Here is an 18,069-nt window from a genome sequence, read left to right on the forward strand (position 1 = left end):
GTTAAACTGCCCACCAGACCGAGTGGGCACACCAGTTTTCACTTGGGCTTTGAGAGGACCTGTTTGCTCACAATGGTGTGTGGGCTGATTCTTGCATTTTAATTCCGATGGCAAGGGAGGATAACCACCCTTCTCTCTTTCCCAGAAAAGAAAAACGAAACACTAGGATGAAAGTTCTTTGGAGAAATATTTATTTTTGAGTAGGTTCATTAGAGCAGAAGACTTTTTAAAAAAACTACTCAAGTTCTTGGCTCTGTTTTACAGTCAGCATCTAATACTATTTTACTAGGTAACTTAATTGAGTAACAATTTAAAAATCTGTGGTTGAAGATGATGGTTAAAGGTGAAACCGAATTATTTGAAGGAAATGAAAGCCGCCTTTTGATTAACATGATTGTAAGTTTAAACTTGCACAAATCTGTACTATTTTTGTAGACACATTTTTATACCAACCTCTTGTAAAGTATAATAATGATAAAAAATAACATGGTCGAAGTGGTTATTTCATTGATAACAAGATAATGTTCATAATCATCTATGTGTCTGTTGATATATTTATTTCCTAGTGTGTCTTAAATTTCATTTATGAAAAAAAAGATGAATTCTTTCAGTCTCAGGTTATTGATTTAATTTAATTTTCAGCATTTCTGCCAGCCTCTCCCCCGCCCACCATCCAGAAACTTAAATGTATTATTATTACTCTGTACTGCTAACCAAACTAATTTTGTCCAGATTGAAAGGTTATAAAATTTATGCAATTCAGGTTCACAAAAGTAAGACAGCACATGTGAATTCAAGAAGCTGTTAGTTATGAAGCTCTTTTCCTTTCTGAAAGGCGAGTAGTTTTAAGCTTCATTGAACGGATCTATGAAAAAGGTTGAGTATTATTTTACAATAATTTTAGACTTTCATGACTGGAAATTAAATACAGCAGTTTTAGAGATATATTTTACTTGAACTTTTACAAGCTCAGGCCATGTTTTTATTAAAAAATCGGACTCAGCACCTTATATGGACCATAATACCAGATGTGAGGTATAAGAGAACTCGCGAGGGCCACCTGCTTGCTGTGTATTAAAAACTTGTGTGGTAGCTGATGTCACGTAAAGTGCACATGATAGGGGAACCGTTCTGGGTTATTAGACCATGTCAGAATAGTAAGGATCACTGGTGGTGGAATGTTCAGAATCTTCTATCACATTTTACTGTTCGTTTGGAAAACCTTGGGTTGACATGACGACCCCACGTGCAAAGACTGAAGCGATTCTGTGAGTGCCTTTAGGGGGAAGCGGAAGCAGAGCAGGGAATTGTTGAACAGATAGAGTTAATTTGATGGACTTTGTTCCAAGAGGCCGCGTTCTAATTTGTAGAGCTACTCTCTTTAAACAAATTTTTTTCTCCTTTTTTTTTTTTTTTTCCTTTTCTCACATTTTGCATTGTTTCCATCTTTGCCTCATTCCTCCTTCCCTGTCCTTCCTTGGCGTCAGTAGGAACGGAGCCTCCATTTCAAGGTGTCACTGGAGCGGCAGACCCGGAGTCTGCAAGCGTGCGCCTTTAGGGGACGTGTATGGGGAGCGACTTCTTTTTCAGACCCTCAGCCTTCATATGAATCTTTTCTGAACCCGATCGCTCGAGCACATGCCTGTGGTGGCATCAGGCCTGTCCCATCCTCTCACCCTCCGACACCCCCCTTCACATTCGCCCCCATTCACCCCCCATCCCGAGCCTGATCGTGGATGGAGCCTTGTCTGAGACGGAGCAACCTCTGGGGTGGCGAACAAAAGGACAGTGTGAAATATTGGTGTAGAAACTGAACGACACTAGCCGCTCCTTTCGCACGCTGGCCGTTCTTCAGATGAAATTGAAGGGCCCAACCCATCCGTCAGCTGACAGGTCATTAAAAAGGCTTTCGATGATAGATAAGGGTGTGAGTTTTGGCAAATATGTTGGAAGGAGTTTAAAGAATTGAGTGCCATTGCTATGATGAAACTCTTGTTTCTCTGTACTTATGTATGTGAACAAGGCTTTCCAGTGTTTACATCTGTAAAAATGGAAAGTCGGAACAGAATTGACATTGACTGCTGTCTCATTCTAGCAATAAGTAATATTCATCCATGGATCCAATCTAAAAAAAGACCCATTCATCTTATTAAGAGATGCATGTCCAATGGATTTCAAGTTTTTATGTGCGATATTTTCATCAAAATTTGAAACATTTATATTTTATCAATTCTGTACTGTTGATAATTGTAACTATAAATCAACCCACACTAAAAACATTTAATACTTAGAGCTTTATGGTCATAGGAAAGTGTCAATTTTTACATAGTATTTTTATTATAGACTATAAAACAGGGCGGTTAAGACTTTCAAGTATAAAATTATTATGTTAGGATGAGATTTTAGGGGTGAAATGGAATTTTATTAAAGGAGAAAAAGGGATGAAAATTTCTGATTAAACTTTGTTCATGTACTTTTAAAATAGATGATAATGAGTAACACATTTCTATCATACCTTGACTCCTTTGAATTCATTTAAAAGAGTAATACAATAGTGTTATTTAAAATATCAATGTCTACCATAAGCCAGAAATTTCATCCTTAGCAACCATCCAAACTTATGCTGAAAAACTTTGTATGTCAACTTACAAATATATAAGGCTTTCATAGTTTCCCGCAATTTTTTTTAGGGGATATGCAAGCCAAAGTTTTGAGGACCATGGCTTTGGGGCACAGAATTCCACACAGCATGGTCCCATTTCTTAAGCCATGATGGGGCTGAGATGGACTATTGGTTCTTGAGCATCAAAACTTCTCCAAGAAGAAATAAGACAAAGAAGATCTTGAACAAGTCCAGGTGTTGTTTTTACTGTAATCTTCAGTTTTAGTAACTTGGTCGACAAAAAATCGATCTGTATGATGTTCAAGGACATTGTCACTCTTTAACTGCAAAGATGGCTAAGCTCCTTCTTTCTCAAAAACCCATAGGCTTCACCTTTATTTCCTGATCTATAAAACCCCAACCCTTAGCATGCCAGGGGATACTCAGTCACTTGGCTCTAACCGTTTCTCCCAGCCTTGGGTCTGCCCCTGCCCCTGCCCCTGCCCGTGACCCTGATACTCTCTCTTTCAGTTTCAGTAAACACCTGCTGTTTCCTCTAAGTGGGTCTTAGAATGTGCTGTTCCCACGGCCCGAATGTTTTCCCCATCATTTCCATCAGATTCTTTCCCGCTGGACCACCGCCGTCAGTCTGTACCCTGGACTCTCCATTCGCCTCTCCGGGTAGAGTCAGCGGCTCCCCCTCCAACTTCCCGCGTCTCTGCCTCACACCGGCACCTGTGTGCCTCGTCGCCCCACGGACTGTGCAGGGTGAGGGTTCTACCGGCGCCGCGCTGGGCCTGGGCACATACTGGGCCCTCGCAGTTAGGATTCTATGTTCATTTTAGCTCATGGGATTTGGGGAACGTGTGGCAGTTAAGAAATGGCCAGTGTCGATTTAGGGACGTGGTTTGGCTTGGTGGAAAGAAGAGTCTGGAGACCTCGGGGTTCACGCCAGCCGTCACGGAACTGCTTTCCGTTTGGCAAAGCCAGGGGGCCTTTGTCTGCTTCCTTCTCCAGTCTGTCAGATGTATAAGTGCTTGATTAGAGGTTCTTTCGTCCCCTTCCAGGTCTGAAAGCTGAGTTAGGGGCTCTGTAAGGCTTGCCAGCCATGTGTGAGCAGGACAGTCACCCAAGCCCCGACTAGGAAGGCAGACAAGCAAACTTCAGAGAACAAAAGGGTGAGATGCTGAACCGGAAGGGCAACATGGGAAATTTGAAAGAATACATAACATCTTAGAAAAATTTGCGAGGTGAAACAGATCTTTTCCTAAGCACGTGAAAAGATGCTCGATGTCATTAACCATAAGGGAAATGCAAATGAACACCCACTAAGATGGCTGTAATAAAAACCCCACAAAAACCCCACATAGTAACAAGTGTTGGCGAGGATGTGGAGAGGTTGGAGCCCTCTCACGCCGCTGGTGGGAATGTAAAATGTTACAGTGGTGTTGGAAAACAGTCCAGTGGGGCCTCAGAAGGTGAAACATGGAGATGCCACGTGACCCAGCAATTCTACTCCTGGACACCTACCTAAGAGGAGCGAAACATGTCCCCAAAAAACTTGCACATAGATATTTATAGTGTCACTATTCACAGTAGCCAAACAACCTGAACATGGGTCAGTGGATGAATGTGTGCACAAACCGCAGTCTGTCCATATGGTAGAATATTATTCAGCCTTAAAAAAGGAACAGAGTTGCTGATCCATGCTACAGCCTGGATGAACTGTGAAAACATTATGCTAAGTGGAAGGAGCCAGACACAAAGAGCACATATTATACAGTTTCATCTGTGTAAAAGGCCCAGAGTGGACAACTCTATAGAGAGAAAAAGCAAATGAGTGTCCACCAGGATGGAGAGATGGGGGGTGATTGCTGATGGATGGGTAAGGGGTTCCTTTTGGGGTGATGAGAATGCTCTCAAATCAGATAATAATGATGGTTATCCAACTCTGAATATACTAAGACCACTGAATCCTCCACTTTAAAAGGCGCATTAATGGTATTTGAATTCTGTCTTAATAAAGCTGTTATTTAAAAAGCAACAGGTAATGGAGAAATTCAGAAGCATATGTCAGAAGTGATTTAACAGGTAGATATTCTTTAAAAATGAAACGTAGTAAACATCTTCTGATGAAAATGTGTATTTCCACATCTGGAAGCAGCTGAGAGCAGCCTGAACACGCACATAGAACAGCCCCTCACAGGCGAATTATCTGGACGAAGTGCCGAGGGTTTGGGGTCGGGGGAGAAGGGGAGGGCCACGGGGGTTGTTGGGTCCAGAAATCTCCTCAGAGTTGCCTTCGTTTGGGCCGCAGAGACACGGCCCGTGTTAGAAGGTAGGCTACATGTGCTCCTTCATGACAGGGGACCACATTTCATTTCTTTTTGTCGTATCCTGTCTCCGAACCCTGAGCACGGACCCTGGTCAGCATTCCATAAACGTCTGTGGAAATAAAAAGAAGTAATTTTTCTGTCAGCATATCCACCATTGGGAGAGGTGAAAAATTGAGAAAATGAATAGAATATGTTTAAATTATTTTCACACTCATTTTATTGAAGCTCTCTGTAAAAATAAACCCATGTGGAAGGTAATTGATTGAGTGATAATTTCCAAGTAGCCAAGTGTTAAAGTCGATAAGTGCCTCCTACTGTGGAGAGATGGCCTGGCCAGAATCTGAACTGCTGAGGTGTTTATTTTAACACTGGGAAACATTTATTACTCGAACCTTGTTTCCATTCATACACAGCGTCTATCCTACCAGATGTGCCGTGTCCGAACTAGACGTGGTTCAGAAAATGCAATGATCCCCGTATCAGGTGAATGTCTAAGAGAAAAATAATTTTTCCGTTTCATTTGTGGCCTGTTTCTTCTGCCTCGGTTCCTTCTAAAATAAAGCTAACGTCGTAATTTGGCTTAGTTTGTTTGACTTAACACAAAAATAAATATGAGTGGTATAGCGTACTTTTTTCTTAATTGAATATAGCTTGAAATTTGAATATCTCCAAGTAAAACTGGGACATGGGGTTTTATTAACAACGAAACATCAGCAGCTCTTTCTGACTGGCCCTTCCCACGTCATTAATTCAAAGTTTGACTCAAGTGGCCAGTTTGGGGAAGGGGCAGCATGACTTCCGGGAAGGGCGTGGTCTCCTGGGGGCGTGGCTTCCCAGAGGGCGTGGCTTCCCAGAGGGCGTGGCTTTGGAATGTGATGACTCTCGCTTGAGTTAGGCTCCACCACTTACTACTACCTGGGTGACGATGGGCAAGTTATGTGACCACTCTCTGTTTGGTTTCCTCATCTGAAAAATCAGGAATAATAACGTCTACTCAGAATAAGATGAAATCGAACACTAAATTTGATGCTGGGGATAGAGCTGGTGCTCAGTAAAAATTAACCCCTGCCCCAGCACGTGCTTCATGTAGGGCACATGTGTGCACGCTTGCAAGGGTACCCGTGCATTCTTGTTCTGCCAATTCTGACCTGAAACCTGCCACGTAGTGGGCTCTGGATGAATATGGGTTGAGCAAATGTGTGACCTGCAGGATCAGGTCAGGGTCAGCCTCGTCCCCAGGTAGCCACTAGCCTCCATGGAGAAGCTGGGGATTGCTAGCCGGTCTTCCCCATCTCCCAGAACACCCGCGTTTGAGCGGCGTTGCTGCTGGAGGCTTCCACTGGCACACACCTGGGAGCGGTGGTTCATGCAGCCCACCTTGAGGCCACTTACAGTCCTTGTTTAAAGTCCTCACAATTTCAGTCTAAACTATCTTCAGGAGGTTGAGGGATAATGCTGGGTTCGTAGTTGGATGCCCTTTCCACACAGTACAGCCTGTGCTGCAGGCAGTTCATGATGCGTGCAGGGTATGAGGCGTGACACAGGGAAGGCATAGCACCGTGTAGTCACCCTCCTCCACGTGCTGTTTTGAGACCACGTTTCAAGACGTAAAGATTCCAACCCTCAGTCTTCCTGCTTCTTCGAAGTTTCGGTCCAACTAAGCAAAAGAACGAGAGGGCCGCTGTTGCTCCGATCTCCCTCCTTTTGTGGACCATGTGGGTGTCTGTGGGGTGCACAGGGTGAGACATGGGGGTGAGAGGTCAGATCAAGAAACCGATGGTGAAAAGCCAGGGAGTTTCACAGGCGTTTTGCAGAGACGTCGGAAGACCAGCTCAGATGAGGGATCACGCGAGAACAAGAGACAAGAATGTTCTAGCCAAATGACGGGTGATTCGGGGGCATTAGAAGCTCACAACCCCCATGGGAAACTGGCCCCAGTGATGCGGGCGCCCTGAGACGGGAGAGGGTGATGGAGAGGAGGGTCCACAAGCCGGCTCACTTGGGTCATGGGCATTATCAGACGTTCGGGGTGCTTCACGTGCTGCCACTTTGCTGGAGGCCTCTGTCTGGTGCATGTGCACAACTTGCTCTCTGTCTCCCTGCAGGTCTCTGCTCAGATGTCCCCATCCTGATGGCGGCAGGCGCTGCCTCACCCCAGGCGCCCTCTGCCCGCTCTTTCTGGCCTCCTGCGCTTGTTCATTGTCTCTCGCTCCCTCTTAAACTCAAACCTCACAAGGTGATCCCTTGAGCCTGGGCGAGGCAGGGGCTCAGATTAGGGAGCGAATGTTTGAATGTCTGTTGACGGAGTGAGTGCATTCACAAAACACATCCAAGGCTGTTCTGTTTGTTTCTCCTCAATCTTCTAATTATTATTATTATTTTTTATTTTTATAGGAGATTGATCTTTCCAACCTCAATTTTGCCAGTCATGGTTCCTCTTAGAAACGAGGCTTGGCTGTTAGGGAGAAGGTCCTGACTTTATATCCCAAGTGATACTTAGCCAGTAGCTGCTTTTGGAGTCTTATATCTTTTGGAAATATGTCTAAATAGATTCCAGATGAATCAAGTGTAAAAATAAGAGAAAGGAGAAGACAGGGAAGTAGATATTTAGTCATGCTCATGATGAGATAAGGCTTCTTAAGTTTAAGGGCAATGAACAAGATTTTTACGGAAACTTTTAATAATTTAGTATTTAATGGAAATGTTTATGATAAATTTTTTTAGAAGGGCCCCAAACTAAATGACAGCCAGTTGAGAACTGGGCTTCTGTGGGGAAACAGGGCCACTCTGCTTTGACCATAGGAACTTGTATGAAGCGACCAGAACATGGGTCCCCAGGATGCCAACACAAATGGGACATCTAAGAAGCCGGGGGAGGGTGTCCTGGAGACTTGGGGTGGTTGAGCAAAGCAGGGCCAATGGCAGGGTCGTGGCAAAGCAGCTCAGCGTTTTCCTAAGACCCTGCTCACACTGGCTGGTCTCATTGAAAACTTGGCTGGACTCCCTCAAGTGTACACGGATAAAGGAGCAAACGGCATGAGTCAAAATGGGCTTCCTCAGAACAGGGCCTGGCCTGGATGGAGGTTCCCCGTGTTTCTCCTGCCCCACCCCTGCCTCTACCATCTGCATTTCCATCTCCAGCTCTGGGGTGGGGGCAGACAGACAGGAAAGGTAGAACTGGACTAGCTGTGCGCCTGAGGTCTGAGATGGAACCAGAGAGAAGCCATCCGGACACGAGTGTTTAAATGAATTCCCGAACGCGAAGCCTTTTGAAAACGTCGTTCGACCAGCATCTCAGCACAGGCATTCCTTGCGTGACACGATTGTGTGTTCACCAAAACCTGTGTGTGTCAGAACAGAGACCTCGCTGTGCACGGTTTTTGACGATGTGGCGCCAAAATGCATGAGTTTCAGTTACCGGGGCACCAGGCAAAGTGAGAACTGTCTGCATTTACAAATTAATAAATTTTAGTTAATCAAAGTATGACGCCACATGGGGGAAAGTACACTGTGTGTGTGTGTGTGTGTGTGTGTGTGTGTGGTTTCACGTGCTAGTAAACCTTAGTTCCTTTGCGCTGGTTTTCTGATTTCAAAATACATTAGCCATTTCATGCTCTGGCTCATACCCACCTCATAACTAGAGGTGAGGGAACATGATCTCTAGATGTGGTTTTCTCTTAACAAGGTGATTATTGGTGGTGGGTGCTATTTGGGCATTCATGTATTTTTTTCCCCTCCTCTTTTTCTTTCTGTTGCCGTGGGAGACTGCATGACGTATGTTGCATGATGATATGCTTCCTAGAACGGGTCATGTTTTAATGCTTTTCCAGTGTGTTAATTGGGTCTGGACGGTTTCGAAGGACTACTATTGATACGGTGTGGGTTCTTTATGTCTTTCTGACCCACAGAAGCCGCGGGACTTGGCATCGGAGACAGATTCTATTTTAGAAAGTCTCACCTACGTTTTTTGCCGTTTGTACGTTCTTTGAAACCAGAGCCGTCCGTAATCTAAATACCAGACGTGTTCTGTCACTTGACAGCACGGTTTTTAACGCTTCAGGAATCCACGGAGATGTTCCAGCCTGCCCTGCCCTCCGCTCTCTTCCATGCTAGTCACTCAGAATAGAGGTGTGGTTTCCAGCTAAATTAGACGTGCACTTCTTTTTTTTTAAAAAACAGCTTTCTTGAGATATAATCAACATTTGATATAATGCAACATTTAAAGTGTGCAGTTAACTCAGTGGTTTTTAGTATATCCACGCGTTTGCAATTATCACCACAGTCACCCCAAAGAGAACCCCGGAATCTGTTAGCAGCCACTCCCCACCCCTCCCCACCATGCTAGCCCTAGACAGCCACCAACTACTTTTGCATCTCTATAGATTGGCTTAATCTGGATGTTTTATTTAAACGGAATCACATCACGTGGCCTTTTGTGTCCGGTTTGTTTTCACTGAGTGCAAGTAAGGGGTGCATTCGCGTTGGAGCCTGTCCATACCTCTTTTTATAACAGATACTTTATATTGCCATCTTTAACCTCTTGGAGTTATTCATAGGTTATATAACCTGTCTATACACAAAATCTAAAAATTTAATATTCTAAATGTAATAAGGCAGAAATAAAAAGTCAAAGTAAAACAATATACATCATAATATGAGCTCGATTGAGTGGTCAGGAACACATAATGAAGTAGGTAGATGCTCGCCTCTGTATGTAAAATCGCAAATGTGTGATGCCTGCTGGGCAGGTGCATAAAGGTGTGTTGCACCAGGTGATACAGACGCCATGAATGGTGTTGTCTCGGATGACATGATTTTACATGATGAGAAACGACTCTGCTTTGGACTTTACCCACCTTCTCTTGATTTATGTGGTGGTAGCATCTTCGGAAAGTTAGGGGTGTAATAAAATGGTACAGAAAATACTTTTTGCTTACCTGTAAAAATAAAATCAGGTTCTCACGTCAGGTAATTATGAACGGGGTTTTTCATCTCCATGAGTGACCAGTAGGCCATTAAAATTTGGGTTCAGTGGCGGGGAGAGTCTGGTTGTCCAGGGCTGCCCTTGTGATTCGCAGGACAATGTGGATCCCTGGGGCCCTCTGAGCACTAAATTCTAGTCCTTGGGACAACCAAAAACACAGAGTTCCGAAGTGTCCCCTAGGGGGCAGTCCTGCACCCGTGGAGGACCTTCGCTCTGGGGCCTGTCAGGCTACCCTGTGCTGTCTGCTTCATGGTGCCCCGTCTCTCACTACTTAAGCTTTCTTTTTCTCCTTGAACTGCTCAAATTATTGGCCATACTCTCATAAACAGGAGGGAAGCTGGTGCCATCTTCAGGTGTGGTGATAGGGAGATAGCCCCCCACCGCCCCCAAGAACCTGCCTGTTCCCCGCTGTTCTGAAATGTTGCCCCACCAGAGCAGCAGGCTGCCTCTCCTTTCAGTGCTTGCTGTGACTGACCGTTGCATGCTCTGCATTGTCTTTGAGCGTGGGCGCCCTCCTAAGCCTCCCTCATCCGGGCTGGGTGTGCCGGCCTTGGGTGTGACCCAAGCGAGCATTTGTCTCCGTGGTCATGGGACGTTGTTATAGCAGTGGTTTTTTATTTTTATTTTTAAAATATAATTGACACACAACATTATGTAAGTTTCAAGTGTACAGCGTAGCGACTTGACATTTACATACCTTACGACATGATCACCGCGACAACCTGGTAGGCATCTGTCACTGTGCGAAGTCACTACGATGTTATTGAGTGTCTCCCTGTGCCGTGCGTTACGTCCCTGTAACTCATTTTATCACAGGAAGTTTGTATGTAGAAGTGGCGTTTACACTTTCTCACTCGTGTACCCCTGAAATAATTTTGAAAATCTGTAAATCCCCCTTACAGGTGTTCGAGCTGACACATAGCAGTGTTCGTCAAAAGTTTGAATAATTGCAAAGGATGTAATTTTCAACTATAATAAATATTGATGTTCAAAAGAGTAGCATTTCTTTCTAAAAGTCGTCCAGTGAATTTAAATGCCATTTCTGTTTTAAACCTACTGTCATCCATTAACAGTTATATGAAGCTCTTCTGTAATGGTCAAAAATTTTATGTTGTTTTATCTCCTCGAACTCATATTTCTATTCCAGGTGCCTCATAGAATTTTATAGGAATATAATACATTTTTATTCTGTTTAAAATTATTTTTAATTTTTTTATTTTTTAATTACAATCGACATTCAATATTATATTAGTTTCAGGTGTACAGCATGGTGGTGAGGCATTTATATACCTTATAAAGTGAGCCTCTCCCCCATAAGTTTAGTACCCACTCGATACCATATGTAGTTACTACAGTATTATCGACTATATTCTCTATGCGGTACTTTACATCCCCATGACTGTTTTGCAACTACCAATTTGTACCCCTTAATCCCTTTATCTTTTTCGCCCCATCACCCCAACCCTTCTCCCATCTGGCAATCACCAGTTTGTTCTCTATACCTATGCGTTTGTTTCTGTTTTGTGTGTGTGTTTGATTTGTTCTTTAGATTCTACCTCTAGGTGAAAACATATGGTATTTGTCTTTCTCTGACTTATTTCAGTTAGCATAATGCCTTCTAGGTCCATCCATGTTGTTGCAGATTATAAGACTTCATTCTTTGTTCTGGCTGAATGATATTCCATTGTGTGTGTGTGTGTGTGTGTGTGTGTGTGTGTACCACATTTTCTTTATCCATTCATCTCACAGTGGACATATATCTTGGCTATTGTAAATAATATTGCAGTGAACATAGGGCTGCATATGTCTTTTTGAATGAATGTTTTGGATCTTGGGATAAGTACCCAGAAATGGGATCACGGGTCATATGGTAGTTCTATTGTTAATTTTTTAAGGAACCTCCGTACTGTTTTCCGTAGTGGTTACACCAATTTATAATCTCACTAACAGTGCACAAGGATTTCCTTTTCTTCACATCCTCACCAATACTTGTTGTCTGTTGATTTGTTGATGATAGCCATTCTGACAAGTGTGTGGTTTTAATTTAACATTTCTTTGATGATTAGTGACGTAGAGCATATTTTTATACTTTTATTGGCCATCCTTATGTCCTCTTTGGAGAAATGTCTAGTCAGGTCCTCTGCCCATTTTTAAGTCAGATTGTCTTTTTGTTTAAGAGTTCCATATATATATTTCGGATATTAATCTCTTATCAGATGCATCATTGGAAAATTACATTTTTATTTTTGAAAGTCTTTTATCAATAGTATATTTCTCTGCAACAAAAACATGTAATTTTCTGTGATCATAAGGCTCTAAGGATAAAAAAATTTTTCTAGACTCAGCTCTTACAGTTATCGATGGTATACAGAATATCAAAAACAAATGCATTATAAATTTCAACAAATGCTTATTGAACATTTCATTGGAAATACACCACTGAATGAGATGAAGGAGATGGATTGGGTCATTTGTGCCAGTTAGTTCATTTATTTGTGGGTGAACATGACTTACCGATAGAATAAGACAGATCACTAATTCTCCTTTCTTTTTATGTATGTAACCAATGAGAAACTTTCTTCACATAAAAGACAGATGGAATGGAAGGAGTTTTTTGTTTTGTTTTGTGTTTTGTTTTTAAAGTATAGCATCGTCACTCGGTTTTTTTGGGAATGTTTCTAAGTTATATGCCAAAAATTACATTGTCCACTCATCCGCAATTATTTTTACTGGTCGATCTGTCAATTAATAATTTAAGTAGGTCCTTCTTCAGTTTTGTTGACTGCAAAGAGCTGGAAACCCTTGATTTACAAAAGGATTTGTTACTAGTCATTAGAGTCATTCACTTATTAATATCTGACGTTTACCTAAGAGACTAAAGGCTCCGGGCACTGAGAGGTGTATGTGTGTCTCCCATCTCATGCGTCATGTGGCGACACCTTCCCAAGTCTGCTCAGTCCCCATGCTGATTTGGGGCTGGCCTCTCAAAGGGGTCTTTTCGGGAGCTCTGAGTCACAGAGTGGAGAGTGGAGGCCCTTATTCCCCCAACTCCCCAACCTGGGCACTGAGCTAAATTCCCTTTCCCCCCACTCTAAGTCTTCATCACAGTAAGAGAGAATACACAGGTGTCGAGGTATGTTAAGGTACAAACCCACGTCTGACTCACTCACTACTGTATTTATAGGAAAAGAAGCTAAGCCTCTAACAGTGACAGCTACAAGAAAGTTGCCAGTGCCTACAAGTAATAGAGAAGACAGTCTTTTCCATTTCTTCTCGCCTCTCAGGGCTCCCTCCCCTCCCCTCTCCCACCAGACCCCTTTTAGGGAAGGGAGTTGAGCATGAAGAGGAGAATGTAAAAGGAACAAAAGCAAGTGTAAAATCCTGTGACTTGTACAGGGAAAGAAAGAGATGGAACAAGGTAGCATTTTAAATAGAGTCTACCTACTTTAGAGGCCATTTTGCATAGAAGTGAATGCTCAGGAGTTTAAGAGTTTGTCCAAGTCAAGGTTGATGACTGCAAACAACGAATTGACTTGACTAGGGTAGTTTGAGCAGAATAATCACGTACTAGGGGCTGGATGTTGGGTAGCCCACGAAATTAAGGAGAAGGCTGGAGGATGAGGCTGGGGAAGCAAGCTAGAAGTCAAGAGCAAGCACAGCCGGAATTCCAGCAGCTGATGGGTGCTCCTGCCCTTGTCCCCAGCAGGAATTCTAGACTGTCTGGGCTCCCTAGCCGGAGTCTGGACGGGGAAGTCTCAGGTCCTCAGCCTCCTCCCACACAGACACTCCCAGGAGCCCCTTTCCCACTCACAGGAAGGAGGTGCAGGGGCTTGGCTAGAAGCTGCCAAAGTCATTTTTTTCTGTTGACCCCTGATGAGATTATGATTACACTTAATGACTGAATGAAACCAATGAGATTTCATAGATTTTTTTTTTGCCCTTTGAAATAAATGAAATTTACACATATGTGCACATATACACGAGTATAGGCTCTTTGTAAGCAATATACAGTTAGCCTCTGGGTAACAATTATTGATTAATTGATTGCAGACAAAAAGCCTTTTCCAGATCCATTACTGAGAACCTGTGGTTCTTTCTCTTAAGTGGGTTTTATCCTCCCCAAACTAGGCATGTAACAAACTACTTTAGTTCAACATTTTCTGGGTCATTGTTAAAATAACACAGCTTAAATGGAATTTATTCACAGTGCTGTTATATCAATATGTTCTTTATTATTTTAGGATTAGATTTCCATGTATAACGAGAATGTTGTTATTGTCTTCGGAGTGGATTTTATTATTACCGTTCTAGAATGGACCTTTTATTCCTGCACCATCTCCATTTTCTCCTTCATTAACTAAGAAGCAAATTAGACTTGCAGTTAGCCCGATGTCTGCCAAATGTTATTTTTAGAAGCCTTCTCACCTCTTTCTCACTCCTTGGGGATTCCTTCTTTCTTTCCTTAACTCTGTTTTGCCCTCTCAATCATTGCAATCAAAATCAGTGCCCTCCTGATATTAGTTCAATATGTAAAACAGAGTGTTTATTTGCTCTCGGGATAGGAAAGGCCTGTCTAAGCATAAAAACCCAAAAGAAAATGATACAGGAAAATGATAGGTTTCTCCATAGCAATACATTTCTGTATATCAAGCAACACTATGAAACAGGTGACCAATGGAGGGGAAAAAATATCTGGGACATAAATTATAATCAAATAGTGAATATTTTCAGTACACAGTTTTTTACAGTTAAAAAATGGGTAAAGGAGGAAGCAGAGTCGATTCCCAAAGGAAGTAATCAGGGAACAGTAAAAATGTGGGAAAACATCTGAATATCATTATTAATGAAATTGGAAAAATACATATTTTTTTGCATGCCTAAATTGTGAAGATTAAAAAATTATTTGGGCAAAGGTGCCGGGGAAAGGATATTCTCATGCCGTTGGGGCAGAATTAATGCAGGCTTTCTAGTGCATCTTGTGTAACACATGCCTTCAAATGTGGATTTATTTTTGACCTGACAATTCAGTTTGTAGGAATTTAACCCAAGAAAATGAAGTAGGCACCAAGATATGTTCACTGCATGTTCATTGCACCACTGTTTAGAAAACAGAAGAATAGTCTCAGTTCCTAAAAAGACATTAGATTTTATAGCCATCTGACGAACTATTGTATAGCTTGATAAAAAACCATAAAAACATATCAAAACCCGATACTTATAGTTCGGCCCAGGTTTTGTTTTAAAAAGTAAGACGAAATGAAAAGGTTTATGCGTACAGTGAAAGGCAATGAGGGAAGTTTCCCAGAATGTATTAAAGCCATGTCTCTTGGGGAAATGGAACTCTGGGAAACTTTTTTTCTGCTCCTTTGTGATTTTTTGAATTTTCTAAAATTTCTTCTGTGAATATGTATTGCTGCTGTAAAACAAGAAGAAAAAAGACAAATCCCTTTGAAAGAAATAGAGCGGCAGTATTTTTGGCGTGTAGAATGTTAGGAAGAGAATTCTGCTTATCCGCGTCTTTTTCTTTCTAGCTCAGTGTTATCAAATCTTTGGCATTTCAACCCAAATGTTTTGGCTTTACAATTTACCATATGCACCATTTAAAATAAAAATTACTTTTGAGAATGCTTTTTTGTGTAGTGCCTCGGTTACCAGTTACTTAGCTTATATGCAATTCTAATAATCTGAGACCAATTAGTGAATAAGATGCTATTTATATCTGCTATATAAAGTATAAAAAGTAAAGACATTAATATCTACCGTTACTGCTTAGTGCAGCTTTCTCTGTGGATGCTGTTAGCGCTATGCAATTCCTTTTAAATGATTCATAGAAACGAGTCTATACTAGAATTCAGATGATGTTGATTCTAGTGTGCTTTTACAACTTACCAGCTCTTATTTATCAGTCACTTTTCCTACCAGCTCCTGTGCTAAACGCTTGATTTTTAACAAAAGGAAATTTTGCCCTCCAAACTTCCATTTCGATGCTAAAAAAAATTCCCAGCATACGGTGCCATTTGTACATTCTGAAGCCCAGGTAATTTTGCCACTCCCTCAGCTTTCTTTGTGTCTGAAGCTTTTCAGTGATAAAACTACAGTAATTTTTTTATTTTTTATTTTTTTATTTTTTTGCAAAAGGGAAAAATACAACCATTTTATATCATGTCATTGGTGGTGTCCCTGACATCGCCATTTACAAAAGGGGAGACTTTAAAATGAGTTTAGGCTGGATAGCTGAAACCGCGAGTCAGAGGAATTGGATTTTTGTGTTTTAGGTAAGGCTCCAAACATTGCGAGGGCTGTTCTTGAAATGGCTTTTGGAAAATCCCCTTGCATGCTGGGTGAAGGATGGAGGGGGCGGCTCTACATGTGGCATTGTCGGGCCAATCGAGCAAAGACGAGTGTATTGACAGGAATGTTGCAGAAGAAACGCGCGGAGTTGAGTTGTTTGCTTTCAGATTTAGCGGCTGTTTGGACAGGCAGTGCCTCCTCTTTCTTCCTGCTCAGACCTGAGCGAGCTGAGCCTCAAGGTTGAAAAGTAAAAAGGGGACATGAGAAAAAGTTTCTTCTCAACTTAGATTTCTCTGTGTCATATTGACTTTCCTTGAGAATGTTCTTTGTTCTGAATGCGATTTCTTTCCATCCTGCCGCCCGAAAGATTCTTTTTATAGAATTCTCTGGGCGTTTTCATCATCCACTCTCTTTTTTGTTTCACCAAAAAATGAAGCAAATGATCATAACAACAACATCACCAACAGCACCAAAACTGAGTAGACCTTCTCCTGAAATAAACAAATAGAGAGACCTGAGAGAACTGTGCCACTCTGGGAAGACGGGTTCAGGCCCCCTAGAAATGTCATGCTGGAAATCCCAAAGGTCTCAGAAGGAGGGCAGGAACCTGACATTTATTGAGTACCTACCTTGTGTCAACTTTTAAAGCTCTAGGAGTTGGCAATATTCTCCTTTTATAGATGAGAAAACCAACTTTGCTCAGTCACTCAGCTAGGAAGTGCAGATCTGAATTTGAATCTAGGTCTTTCTAACCTAGCTTTCCCCCATTCTATAAAGAATAATTCAGTGGCCTGGGCCACCAAAAAAAAAAAAAAAATGGGGGGGGACACAATACTCTCCCGTGGCTATTACTCTGAGTTCATGAGAAAGAAGGTAGGTCAGGCTTATTTCTTATCCCTTTCAAAACAGGCCATCTTGGTCCTTGGAATATGTGGACATTTATACCTATGTAGCGACCCTAAAAATCAACCTATTAAACTTTCCGCTTTAAGAAAAATTACCTACCTAATGACATGTGGAGTGGACACCCCACCTCTTTGCTGACCCTGCACCTCCCTCTGAACCTCCCTCCTCCCCTAGGGTCAGCTGTTGAGCAGCAAAGGAGCCTTGGTCTTAAAAGTCCTGTCGGGGTGTCGCCGGTGTTATCACTGATGTGCATGAGTTCTTCATACCATTCGCCATGGTTTTACTGGTCATGAAACTTCGTGATTTTCTCAGTGAGGCTGGCAGAGATGCCTGCGGTAGAAACAGCAGATGAATGCTCCTGTCAGCACAGCTGAGAGCACTGTTTGCAGTCACGGCACTGACTTTTCTGACAGTAACGCTGGCCTTTGGTCATTCTGGCTGTTCTTCACCTCCCTGGTGACTTGCGATCGTGGACCCCCCTGGAACCCCCTTTGCCGGGAGCCGAGTGAGAACAGGCGGTGACAGTCGACGGGGGAAGGGAAGGGAAAGGTGAGCAGTTAATGCCTTGAACGGAAAGTTCGTTGCTGTTTTGTTTTGTTTTGTTTTGTTTTTAAAAAATCACAATCGAAATGTACAAAAGTTATTAAACTTATTTCCTGTGTTTAAAAAAACTGTGGTGGAAGAAAATAGAAGCATAAAAAAATCAAGTCTATGTAAGCTCGAAAAGAAACCTGCAGTGGTGGATTTGCACATCGGCCTTAATTGGCCCAATTGACCTTCTCTGCTGTATTTACAATTACCTTAAAATTGTAAGCAGATGTTTGAAACCCTTTCTTTAATAGATCTGCAACATCTGTTTCACCAACGCTGCCGCCCACCAAAGCAGTTGTAATTAGGGAGCACCTAATGCATACATCTTTCCTTATGGACCCAATCGATCGGGTTTCTCC

At 42.3% G+C, this 18,069-nt stretch overlaps 1 protein-coding gene across 6 annotated transcripts in view; it reads left to right on the top strand.

Annotated features, from left to right (window-relative positions):
• The window catches only part of HLCS (holocarboxylase synthetase), a 177,888-nt gene that overhangs the window by 78,625 nt on the left and 81,194 nt on the right, over nt 1-18,069 (top strand). The window lies entirely within an intron of this gene.

This window comes from Rousettus aegyptiacus, unplaced genomic scaffold (assembly GCF_014176215.1).
Source record: "Rousettus aegyptiacus isolate mRouAeg1 unplaced genomic scaffold, mRouAeg1.p scaffold_m13_p_4, whole genome shotgun sequence".
NCBI classification, from domain to species: Eukaryota; Metazoa; Chordata; class Mammalia; order Chiroptera; family Pteropodidae; genus Rousettus; species Rousettus aegyptiacus.